Raw genomic sequence first — 12097 nt, forward strand, 5'->3', positions numbered from 1 at the left:
TTAGAAATTCTCATAGCACAACCAAAGCACAGGGAATTTTGAAATATCGAAGAAATACAAAAACTGATAGTACTGAGTTTTGAACTAATGAGAATGTATTATAAATCTGCATGCATTCCATATATCTTGAAAATGAAGTTGGATCCTTCATCAAGACCAACTTAAATTTATTATACAATTTGGGGCCTTCAGTTTAAACTTTGCATTGAATTCTATTGAATTCTTCCTGCAACTGAACACAATTCATGGATCAAACATAAGAAATAAATATATTTTTTTAGGGATAAACGGCAGGAGCTCTGCCAATTTCATTATAGGAGAAGAAGATAAAAAGAGTTTTTACAGGCTATGGATACAAGAGGAAACCATAGAACCCCCCACAAAACAAGAAGAAACGGATGGGAGGATTTTCAGGAAATGCATAGCAACCAAGAAGAGGAACTGGGTACTACTCATCTAGATTATGAGCTCCCTCATAGGCTTTGCATATGGCGATGATGGAGTCAACGACTTGCGGTACTGTGCTGTAGGCACCGTTGAAGATCCTTGCGTTTCGTTGAAGCCAAATTCCCCAGGCTGTGTAGATGAAGAGGCCATCAAAACTTCTCCCTTGATCCCTGATCATTTCTCTTCTGCACGCTGTCCACCAGCTAAGCATATCCCCATTGAAGGAGGAAGCCATAGGCATGTGAAGCCCGGCTTTCTGCTAGATGGATCTCTAGACCTGCTTTGTAAAGGTGCAATCCATGAGTAGATGAGTGGCCGTCTCTGGCTCCACTCCACAGAGTGGGCAAATGCGGCTGTTATCCCAGCCGCGGAGAAGGAGCTTGTCCGCTGTAAGAATCTTCCTATGGATCATGAGCCAACCGAAGAATTTACATTTATTTTCAGTCTTAGCTTTCCAGAAAAAATCCGACCTATTATCTTGAATACTTCCAACGAATTGTATCTTGTAGGCGGAGTTTGCCGAGTATGTCCCGTTAGAAGACCATCTCCAAGTGACCGTGTCATCTGTTCCCTCCTGTAGTTCCACCCGTAAGAAATAAATATATAATTTCAGTAGGCTATCCAATCCGTTTACATGTAACAGATATGTCATAGATATTATGTTATAGTTCAATATGATGCTATCAAGCCCTGAAGAGTCTGACTCTACATGCCCCATTGTTAATGGAACATACTACTAAGAAAAGTTGCTTTTGGTCCATAAAATCTTGTATTGTCTATGGGACCTTGGATTTATTTCTATCCATAAATTTAAGTGAAGCAAGCATCTTTTTATGGCTCCTTTTTACCTGGTGAGGCTCTCAACAATCAAGAATCAATTTAATTTAACAACAATGATATAAAAATGGATGGTTCAGCTGTAAAAAAAACTCAGTTTATCATTTAATAAGGAAAATCTACTGCAAAAAATATTACAATAACAATGTAAATAAATATGCAAATATAAAAGATACAATGCCACCAATGTTCATTTCTTTTAATCAGGGATTTTCTACTTAAATCAGCTAATAATCACTTTAAATGATCACATTTGCTGAAAAGGGAAGCTAACTACTGGAAAATAAATCAATGATATATCTCAAAATAAATAGGAGCAAATTTTCTCTCCACACTAAGTTCGATGACTCATGTTGCGTGTGATAGTTGAAACTGATCATATAAAACTATGCATACTTTTTTTTACCTCTATAACTACTCATGTGTGCATATGTAAAAGGGAATAGATCCATTAAGTAGCCCCAAGGGTTATTACATGCACCTAGCTTAAATGCGCATGCCTTATGTTAAACAAATGAATGGCAGTGAAATGTATCAAACAGTGAGCATCAATGTTCATAGGAATCAAATAGGATAGTCAATGTACCATACTATTAGCAATCAATAAGTGAAGCCAGAAGGGGATTTCTCAGGGGACAAGCATCTAAGTTCAGAACAAATGGTTGCGATGGATGGGAACCAAGAGCAATTGTGACCTCGAGATTGCGATGGTGGCAGAAACGTAGAAAAGTGAGGCGGTCAATGCAACTCCTCATGAATTTGCATAGGTGTACGTTAATAGATCCCTTGATATCCTATTCAAATAGAGTGTTAGTATATAGTATATTAGCTTTAAACTGATCCACCCAATGGGTTTTGCGAATGTCAAGCATGGCTGCAAGCAATGGAAGCAAGAGATGTAGAATCAGTTGTAGCATGTCCAACATGCAGGAATAAAGCTTATGAAAGTCTTCATGACTCAGAGAGGCAACTAAGCAGAACAAACATTTTGTACCTTATCTTTGAGTTCAACTGATCCATCATGTTTATGCGGGAATCAAGCAGGTGCAAATGTATGTTTAGCTGCTTGCAGCATAATTATCGACCAAAATGCAAATCAATGGTGCACCAACACGGCAATGAACAAAGTTCCCTACTCACCTCAGTACCTCACAGTGTCCAAGAGCCTCTTTTAAAGCCATTATATCAAGCATCAAAAGCACATCCACAATTTCTAATTGCAATGATACAAATTTGTGTGTCACGATAAATTAACGAATTCCAACAGCAAACAACAGTACATACTGCAGGGAAACTGGATATTACTGACCTTAAGTGCATCCAAATCAGATCCCACTTTCGAGGCTTTGATATTTACTCATGGAGAAGCAAGATCATCACTGCACGCAACAAAACAAAACAATCCCAGTTGAATCAGGCAAAACTGGCTGTAATTAGGGAGACAGTTCACCAAATGCTATCGAGTATCAAGAGAAAGAGACAGAGACAGAGACAGAGTGGATGGATGGACGCACCGACAAGGGCAGCATGCGCCACTGAATTACTACTCCGTGTCCTCCAACACGCGCTTCATGGCACCGAGCTCCGCCGCGCACGGAGGTCATGAGTCTTATGACCACTCACAAGCCTATCGAGCCTGAAACCGCCCCCATTGCCTCTCCGCGGCGCCACAAGCTTCCTCCTCACCGTCGTCACTGAGTAGGCCTGATCCAGTGGCCCCACGGTGCCTCAGAGGTTGGATATATACATGGATCTGATGGAGAAGAAGGCCAAACGGGTCTGGTGGTGGAGGAGACTGGTGGATTCGATGGGAGCTTGGGGGAGGTGCCAGCCATTACTGATTTGGGGAGGTGGTCTCCCAACGGAGCGATGGTGACCAAGGCGCAGCGGCATCTCATCAACATCGTTTCCAGAGGAGAAGCGATAGGATGCACGCCATCTGCTGCCTGTGACCCTAGCTCCACCTCCGTGCCTGCGTGATGATCTCGAGGGCACCCTACACTGACGCTAGCTTCTTGTTGCCCACCTCGTCGGTCGCCGCTGCATCTGTGGGCGGCTCACACCGCGCCTCGAGAAGCAGCGCTAGGCTATTAGCAGGAGCGAGGGGGCTCACGTCATCTGGGGAAGATGGAGAAACGACAGTGTTATTGCGAGCGGCGGCGGTGTTAACGCGAGGAGGATGGCACATCGAGCGAAAATAGCGGTGGAGATAGAATGGGGCCTGCGATGTGGGTGGACGGCAGGGATTAGGGCTCAGGGCAATGTAGATGCAGATGAACGGTAGGGATTTCATAAGTTGATTTGGCCTGTAGGATTGGAAGAGGTGAACTCCTCATTTTTATATTAGTATAGATATAGATTGGTAATAATAAAACCATGAGCATTAATCTTTCCAAGGCAATGGACTCCATCAAAACCTACATTTATCAATGGAACAGTACTCCGAATATTAGCTTAAGTTAAAGTTCATTGAGCAATGAGCTTATACAAAATACGATTGCAAGAAAGTCACTGAAATGCATTAGTACCAAGACATGGATCGTGCTGCTATTGCTTACAAATAATAACAACATATTGAATATGCTTCTTATAAGCACCAGATTGTTGAGGTAGTGAAGTGTATCCTTAAAACTATGTAGGCATCAGTTCAAAAATGGCAGGTAACTGGTAACGCTGCCTCGTTGTTTGATAGTGCAGAGATCAAGTGAGCATTCTTGTTTTTTCTAGTTGTTTTGCCTTCTTGTTGTCTAAAGGAGCATTCGATTCTTTCCTTCGATGATCTATTTTAGAGATTGTGTAAAGCAAACAATTCCAAACTGTCATAACGTTTGAGTGGCGAGAGAGAGAGAGAGATTCAACTACATATGAGGCATGTAAATATTTGGATAACCTTAAACAATGTGGAGAAGACATTGATAAGTAGGATAAATCAGATATCAATGATGACATATACAACATCTGAGATTTAATTATGAGTATCGGTCAGGATTCAGGTCATGATATAATCTTGGGCTCCTAGAAGAAAAAAAATATAATGAATGCCTCACAAAATGGTAGCTAGCAAAAGCATGCTTGTACAAACTCCTAAATGAATCATGTGGCAACTTTATCAATAGCTTAGGCATTGTATGGTCTAATTTTGTTCCATTCATTACACAAATATTGGCATGCTACTTTCTAACTGCACACACAAATTCTAAGGCCTACAGTACTGCCAAATAAACGTTCCAGTTTATTAAGTTAGGGCTTTACAACACGAATGGCGAGCACTATGAGTTACTAACAAACATATATTTATGTAATGCATAAAGACATCACTTACTATTTCTGGTTGGTGTGGTGATTGATTTTGTTTAATTGCTCATGTAGCAAAACGAAATTGACGGCTCCAACAGGTGCAAGTTTGCAACGTATACACAATTGTGGAGACAAATAGCGATGAGTGGCTCACTCTTGTCATACCTTGTATTGTTGCCCCAAAGAAAACCTTAATACTTCCTCCATTTCACAATGTAAGTCATTGTAGCATTTTCCATATTTATATTGATGTTAATGAATCTAGATAGATATATATGTCTAGATTTATTAACATCAATATGAATGTGGGAAATGCTAGAATGACTTACATTGTGAAACAGAGGGAGTATCAGATTGTAGATCTTGCATTTTTTTTACCCTTGCATAAGGTAAATGTGGACAGTCCTGCTTTAGAAACCATGCTAAAGTAACTTCATCATTCTACAGTTAAGGTATTTACATAATCAGGCAACAACAACAAGAAGTCAAGAAGGTAATAAGACTGATGAGTGTATGACATGAATATGATCGATAGGAGTCTAACCAGTGTCTCGTGAAAGCTCTCAACCAAGGAGCGAGAAAAATCTCCCCACCGCTCTGGCCCCTCTTCCTCCTCGGCTCCGGTGGCTCGCCCCGGTGATGGGAGAAAGAGAGGTCGGGTCCTCCTTGTAGTTAGCTGGGTCGGGTTTTCCCGTAGTTCAAGTTAATCTTGTTTTTTTAGGTTCATGTGTATAGCTTGAGGAGGTCGTTGACGTTCACTTCCTCGTCCTAGTTTCATGGGGGATAACATCGGAGCTCTTTTTGGTGGTCGTCTCTCGTGTTTTCGGGCCCAACCTTGTTGCAATCAACTAGGGGTGTTCCAGACTAGCTTGGGTTGCGCCGGCCAACACTTCTTTCTCCGGCGAGCAAGCTTCAAGAGCAGTAGCCTTCTTCATCGCATCTAGCTGCGACTCTTCATCAAGCAGTTGGGTTTTGCATGTTGTACCAAAGAAGCTTTAACCTCTACACAACAGAGGCCCTGTTTGGGTATGTGTTCTTGGTTTGTTCTACTGCAACTGCTTGTGGTTTCTTTGTTTCCGCCGTCAGAGTGATCGATTTGGCTGCTTCACATGGAGGATTTGCAACAACGTTGACTTTCCTTGTTATTTTTTACAGTGTTATTTTGCGGTGGAGCTGAACTTTTCTTTGATTGCCAAGGCCCTAACCTCCTATGTGAGGCCCTTGTTGGATCATGCTAAGGCTAGATCTGCTGCAGCTCTCTGTGGACACCCCGAGTATTATACCATCCAGTGTCCAACGCGACCACCACATACTATTGGAGAAGTGGGATCCATACACGCATAAATAGCCACTCGTCCTCAATGTGTCCATGATCGTGGTTGACAACCTTCTGTTATAATAATCGAAATGTCGAGTAGTGAGCGCAAGACATAACCGTAAGATAGCTTGCCAGTCCACCACGTCATATGCTTGTCAACCACTCGAAGGTGGCGACCAAAAGCATACCCCAGTGACTCGATCCAAAGTGCTATCCCCAATTATCTCAAGCGATCAAAACCCGTTACTCATGCTTAGCTAGTCCCCAGGAATGCGACTAGCCTCACACTTTCATCGCAAGCAATTAATAAACATAGCAAGTACCATAATAGGGTTAAAGTGCAGCGAGGTACATGACACATAAAAGGGTCCGAGGTCCCAACATACAACACATAAATATAGCAGCGGAAGTCTCAATTAGAGTTCATAAGCAAAAGATAAAACCGGTGGTGCCACAACTCCACTAGGGCAAACCAACCGAGCAAGAGCCAAGCTGCAAGAGATCACTCATTGCCCTCGCCGCCCTCGGCAGAGCAATGACCACACAAGAAACATAACTCATAACCAGAATCCTCTCCTGAAATTGCAAACATCGGGTTAAGTACAAGATTGTACTCGCAAGTCTTACCCAAAATTATATATACATAAGGGAGAGAGAAGTATGCAAGCTTTCTAGCCTATAGTGGGTCTCTAGGTTCAACATTTGCATAAAGCTAATTTTATTGAGCAATTAATGAGTAAAATAAGCAAGGACAAGTAAATCTAGCATCATTTTAATTTATGGACAGCAAGTATATAATTCTGAAATGTATAAGCAAATGAGCCCAAAACGGCGCTCTCATCATCAACCATGGACTACCAAAGTCCATACCAACATGGCACAACATGCCAACACCACCATCAAACATAATCCCATCCATAATAATCCACATTTGATGCTAACATAACTGACTAACACATCAAGCATTGTCCATAACTAAGGACGCGGCTATTCGAATAGATTATACTCTGACCAGAGGTGTACAACTGGACCCACACGAAATGAACAAAGATCAAATGCTACACACCCCGTCGAGTGCGGTACACAAGTGATTCAAGCTCATTACATGCCCTTTCTTAGCCCCACCCCAACCACCTATACCACGCTGGGGTTCTCGATGACTCAGTCACGTGCGTGCGTGATGTGACCAAGGCGGGCGCGCCACGCGGGAGGCACCCCCGACCAAACCTAGGCACCCGAGGCCCTCCAAAGGCTACCTGCCTCACGACTCTCCAACGTGGTATAAATGATCACAGTAGAACTAGTAAGAACAAGCTGGTCCCAAATAAGGCATGTGGTAAGTACGAAGGGTGCTTAAATAGATGTCAAAATGTTCGGTCCTTAATGACCTAGACGGGGCTACTTGCATCAGGGGAAACCAACCTCCCATCATCGCCCTATCACCCGTCCAAGTCCAACATATTTCATCAACCATTATTTAGTGTAAGTGCTCAAGTTTTATGCCCAATAATGCAAGTTGTTTATATACCACAATTAATAGCACTGTCCATCCCTATAGTTCTATTAGCACTAAGCATGGCTAAGCATTAATGAATAAGAAATCCCAAGTAATCCCAACCAGTGGTAATAGGATATAAGGACAGCAATAACACAAGAACTAAATGCATAAATAGGTTCTACACATACACCATAAACCAACAATATTCATATCTAGGCAATGCAAGCATATATATACGTATAGATTGCAACCAAATCATTTCTAGAGAAAGTATAGGTTCTATATGCTTAGGTGCTTGCCTTGCTGCTGAGGGTAGTCACTATCCTCCTTGGGATATGGCTCGTTACTCTCCGGAATCTCCGAATCTATCGAAAAGAAGCAATATGCGAATAAGAGCCAAATAAACATGCATATGCAAAATGATCGATAAATTATGAAATAAATACAGTGGGTAGATAATCACCAGATTATCACTTATGGTTTGGGAGATATGAAAATGACAAGCTCTCAGGTGCTGAAAATGGCAATTCTGTAAATATTAACGTTTCCTTTAGTACATTACAAGTAAAATTCATTTCAAACCAAAATTTCATAATAATGATTATTTTTAGAGTAAAGTACATCACTCACAGCTCCTAAGAAAAATTATTTCACAGCTATATGTGTTGTCATTATTTATTTATGGATCTTACAAGTTAGAAACATAGGAATGCTAAATAAACTCCTAAACATGATTTAAGAGGTAGTTTTTCCAAAAACAACACCATAACAGCAAAGAGTACTAAAATATAAGCTCAACAAAATTGGTTTCACAATTTTAGCTTTTACCAATAATTTCTTACGAATTTCATAAGAGCTAGACCACACAAGGGATACATATAGCTATTTATATTTTTACTGGGAAAACCAGTACAAAAGTTGGTCATTTTTATTTTACAACATTGAAGATCACGTTTTTCTTAATCCACAGAAATTTGGTTCAGCTCAAACAGAGTTCAGATGAATTTTCTACGAAAAATTTGGTTAGGGCAGCAGTAAATATTGCTAGCTTTTCCAACATTTGAGATGGCTTTTCGTGGTGGCATTCTTTTACAGGACCTGTAGGTTGAACTATTACATGTGGATATGAAATTAGCAACATGCTAGATGGTTCAGCAAAAGCTTGTTTGTAGCTAAAAAAAAAGGTTCTAGTTAGTGTGGGAACCACAATACCCAAAGACGAGCTCGGTTCACTTCACAATCTAATAGAGGTCCAATGGGTGCAGTGGATAGACATGCATGAGAGCACTCTAAACCTACAAGATATGAGTTAACACATTCCTACAGAATGTGACACACACAAAAGAAAAGGCCGTACCAAGAGAGTAAACCGAAGAATCTCAGGGTTGTCCTGCAATGGAGAGGGACGAGTTGCAGCTACCACTTGCCTCCAAATCTTGAATCGATGACCTATGGAATGCACTAGAGATGACCAACACAATGGAGAACCTCATAGGGGAGCCATGGATGGAGAGGGAAACTCATAAATCAATGGAAATAAGTTCTCCCTGCTGCTGTAACCTCATAGGCTGCAAGTTGCTTGTTCTTCCTTCTTCTCGATCTCTCTCACGAATCCATGCATGTGGGAGATTTTCGGATGGATGAGGAGCTTAGAGTGATGGGGGTTTAGTGGTGTGACATGCAGGGATGGATCCAAAGTGTTTGGAGGAGATTTGATGGGAAGAAGTGAGCTGGGAGCTCAGCTTGCAAGAAAGAAAAGATCAGACAAGGGAGAAAGAAAGGGGAAGAAGATGAAAGAGTTTCCATAGCTGCTTGTCATATGGAGCTGAGTTGGGTGCACGACCTGGAGGTGGGATGGGGCTTGTTGGAGAGCCGAAGTCAGTGACAAGTGGGGCCAAGTCGAGCTGGACCCATGGGGCAGATAAAGGAAAGTTAGAAACATAGGTACACATTAAAAATAGTGAATTTTCAGGAATTTTCACTCTCTCATTCATGGGTAATTAGTTTGACCTAGCTACACGAGTGTCAAAAATGTGTGTTCAGGTGTGGAGATAGATTGAGTTACCTAGTTTCCATTTTTCAAAGTTACACTCAAAAATTCAAGATATTTTAATTCTAGCAAAAAGGTAAAAAGTGGTATGCTGAGAACTAAATTGAATTTTAAAGAGGTCAAAACGGAGAGCTAAAATTCCACAAAATTTATATTTGTTGGTGATAAATAACCTAGTATTTGAATAAATTATTAAACATGTATACTTCTGTTCAAGTTATTGTTCAAATAGAAGTGGTTTCAATTTTACCGATTAGAGTTAATTTTGTTATCGCGTATGATTAATTTGCAATATAGTAAATATGCAATCTAAAGGACAACAAATGCACTTCTAAATACCTGGTTATGAGCCTAGGGCTGTTACATCTCCATGCTTGTATTCCTCACCGTCGTCTTGAACATCATCGAGGCTATCGTTGTGGCCACAGCTTGAAGACAGACTTGAATACTTGATCGCTTTTTTGATCTTTTATTTTGTCCTTCCATGCTTAAATCTGGACCTCTATGTAATTCACCCTTGCTTAAGGAGCTGTTATGCAACACTAGTTGTACATCCAGTTCTCAAATAAATAAATATGGAGTCTGTTGCCTCTTTGTCTTAAAAACAAAGAAGGTAATAAGACTAAAACTATGGAGGCAGTAAACTAACCTTGCAAAAGAGGTTCAGTAAATCTATACCTATACTAATCGGGCACTTTTTTGGAGCTCTCACGTTAATCAGGAAGATCAAGCCATTGATTAAACAAACCATAATATGTCAACCGTTGATTACAATCTAATCCAAGTTCCACGCGGTGGGTCTTTTAAAGCCCATGTAACCTATATTGTCAAGCCCATCGATATGATCCATTCACGCACGCATTCTTTTTCCTTTTTCTTTCGAACGTGGGTATTTGTTTCTTTTTCTAAACCGATGAGTCCATCCATATTTACTGAGATCGATCTGATCAGATGCAGTGGAAGATACGGGAGGGCACGGCATGGCCATCGCGCCGGCCGGCAGCGGCAAACGACGGAGAAAGGCAGGAGGAAACAGTACATACAAGCACATCGTACGCCAGTTATGTTCTGCTCGCTCGGCCGCGGCAAAGGCGAATATATCAACGTTATCGGATCTAGCAGCACACAATCACTAAGGCGAGGTTGACGTGCGGCCGGTGAGCGCCGGAAAAGCACACAACGTCAGCCGAATGCTAATTGTTGTTTTCTCCATTGTTAAGGTTTGATTCTAACTTCTAATTTCCAGTTCAATTCTCTTTACATGCATACTTCTCATCTGTCACAGCGTCCAATAGGAATTAATCTACATCATCACCATACTGTATATATTTTTGATGTTCAGATGTTGATTCAGCATCAACAAGTTCGCTAGCACCTGACAAGCCAATCCATGGTCATCGTACCATAATAATTCATAGAAGTCTTCCATCTATTTGCTTTGACAAATTCGCTGGCATTTAGGAAGATCCATAGTGGTCGCCGCATGTACTATTCATGTAAGTATTCCATCAATTTGCATAGTCTAACTTTTTATCTGTATTTGATCTACTTTTACCATTCTTCATATATTCACTCTCTCCTTAAATATAAGCGATTTCAAGAGATTAGGAATGAAGGAAAAATGAAGATAAAGTTTAAAAAGGGGTGAAGGGGCAGTAGAACGATGGTTAGGGATAAGATTGATCGAAAAATATTAAATGAGAGGTGGCTTTACAAAGTTCTACTCTTAAATCCTTATATTTGTGGATAGAATTTGAAGTCTAGGATCAAAAATATTTGTGGATGAAGGGAGTATATTTGTTTTAAAATGTATTTTTTTCCTATGTGATATGAATTTGCTACCCTTATTATTATATTGTTAAAAACTTTTTTCATATTTATGTTCAAAAATATGTTCGGACTTTCCTAAACTATCCCCGCAAAAAAAAACTCTCCGTATATTATTTAGTTGATTTTTTTTATAATGGAATGTAACATTCCGGCCTTTACTCAAAGAGCTACAGCCAATTATTACAGAACTCACACAGAAAGTTTACGATAGCAAAAACAAAGCTAAGCAAACACAAACTAATTGACACCAACAGAAGAAAAAGATCCCCTAACTACTGAAATCTATTAGAGAACCTCCACCCGATATTGGCAAATAGATGCATAATTATATTATTTAGTTGATTCATCAGAAATTTTGTGTTATACAGGTGGTCATGCAAAGGCAAAGGGCATGGAAAAAAACAATAGTTATGCATGTGCAGTTTTTTTCGATAATAATGCATGGGTGGAAAATAGTAATAGATATGCATGCGTTGCTTCAGTAATATACATGCATGCATGAAAAAGACAAATGGTGTGCAGTGAAACATGGTTTATTTTCGTCCCTATTTTCCAAAACCATGGAAAAAAGAATAATTCCATGCATTTTGCTGATCCTACTTTATCCTAACATGGCACACAATGAAAAATTATTGGACACGGAACCAATCCATATTAACATTATGGTAGGACAGTACAGCAGAGTTCTTGATTTGGCTCCTAGAACTAATCCATTAATATTTATACGTAGTACATGGTTTCCTCTTACTATATGTTAATACTATATGTTATTTGATTTTGATCCTTTATTATGCCATGTTCTCACGATAAATAAGTATAT

The 12097-nt window shown here is 40.2% G+C and overlaps 1 long non-coding RNA gene across 1 annotated transcript; it reads right to left on the bottom strand.

Moving 5' to 3' along the window:
• Nucleotides 1-6202: 6202 nt before the first annotated feature.
• Nucleotides 6203-9189, bottom strand: LOC9272223 (uncharacterized). Its single transcript, XR_010737815.1, has 5 exons — nt 8958-9189; nt 8755-8846; nt 7861-7926; nt 7697-7762; nt 6203-6475 (listed from the first exon to the last, which is right to left on the bottom strand). It is a non-coding gene; the product is annotated as an uncharacterized lncRNA (long non-coding RNA).
• Between the last annotated feature and the right edge of the window lie 2908 nt (nt 9190-12097).

This window comes from Oryza sativa, chromosome 11 (genome assembly GCF_034140825.1).
Source record: "Oryza sativa Japonica Group chromosome 11, ASM3414082v1".
Taxonomy (NCBI): Eukaryota; Viridiplantae; Streptophyta; class Magnoliopsida; order Poales; family Poaceae; genus Oryza; species Oryza sativa.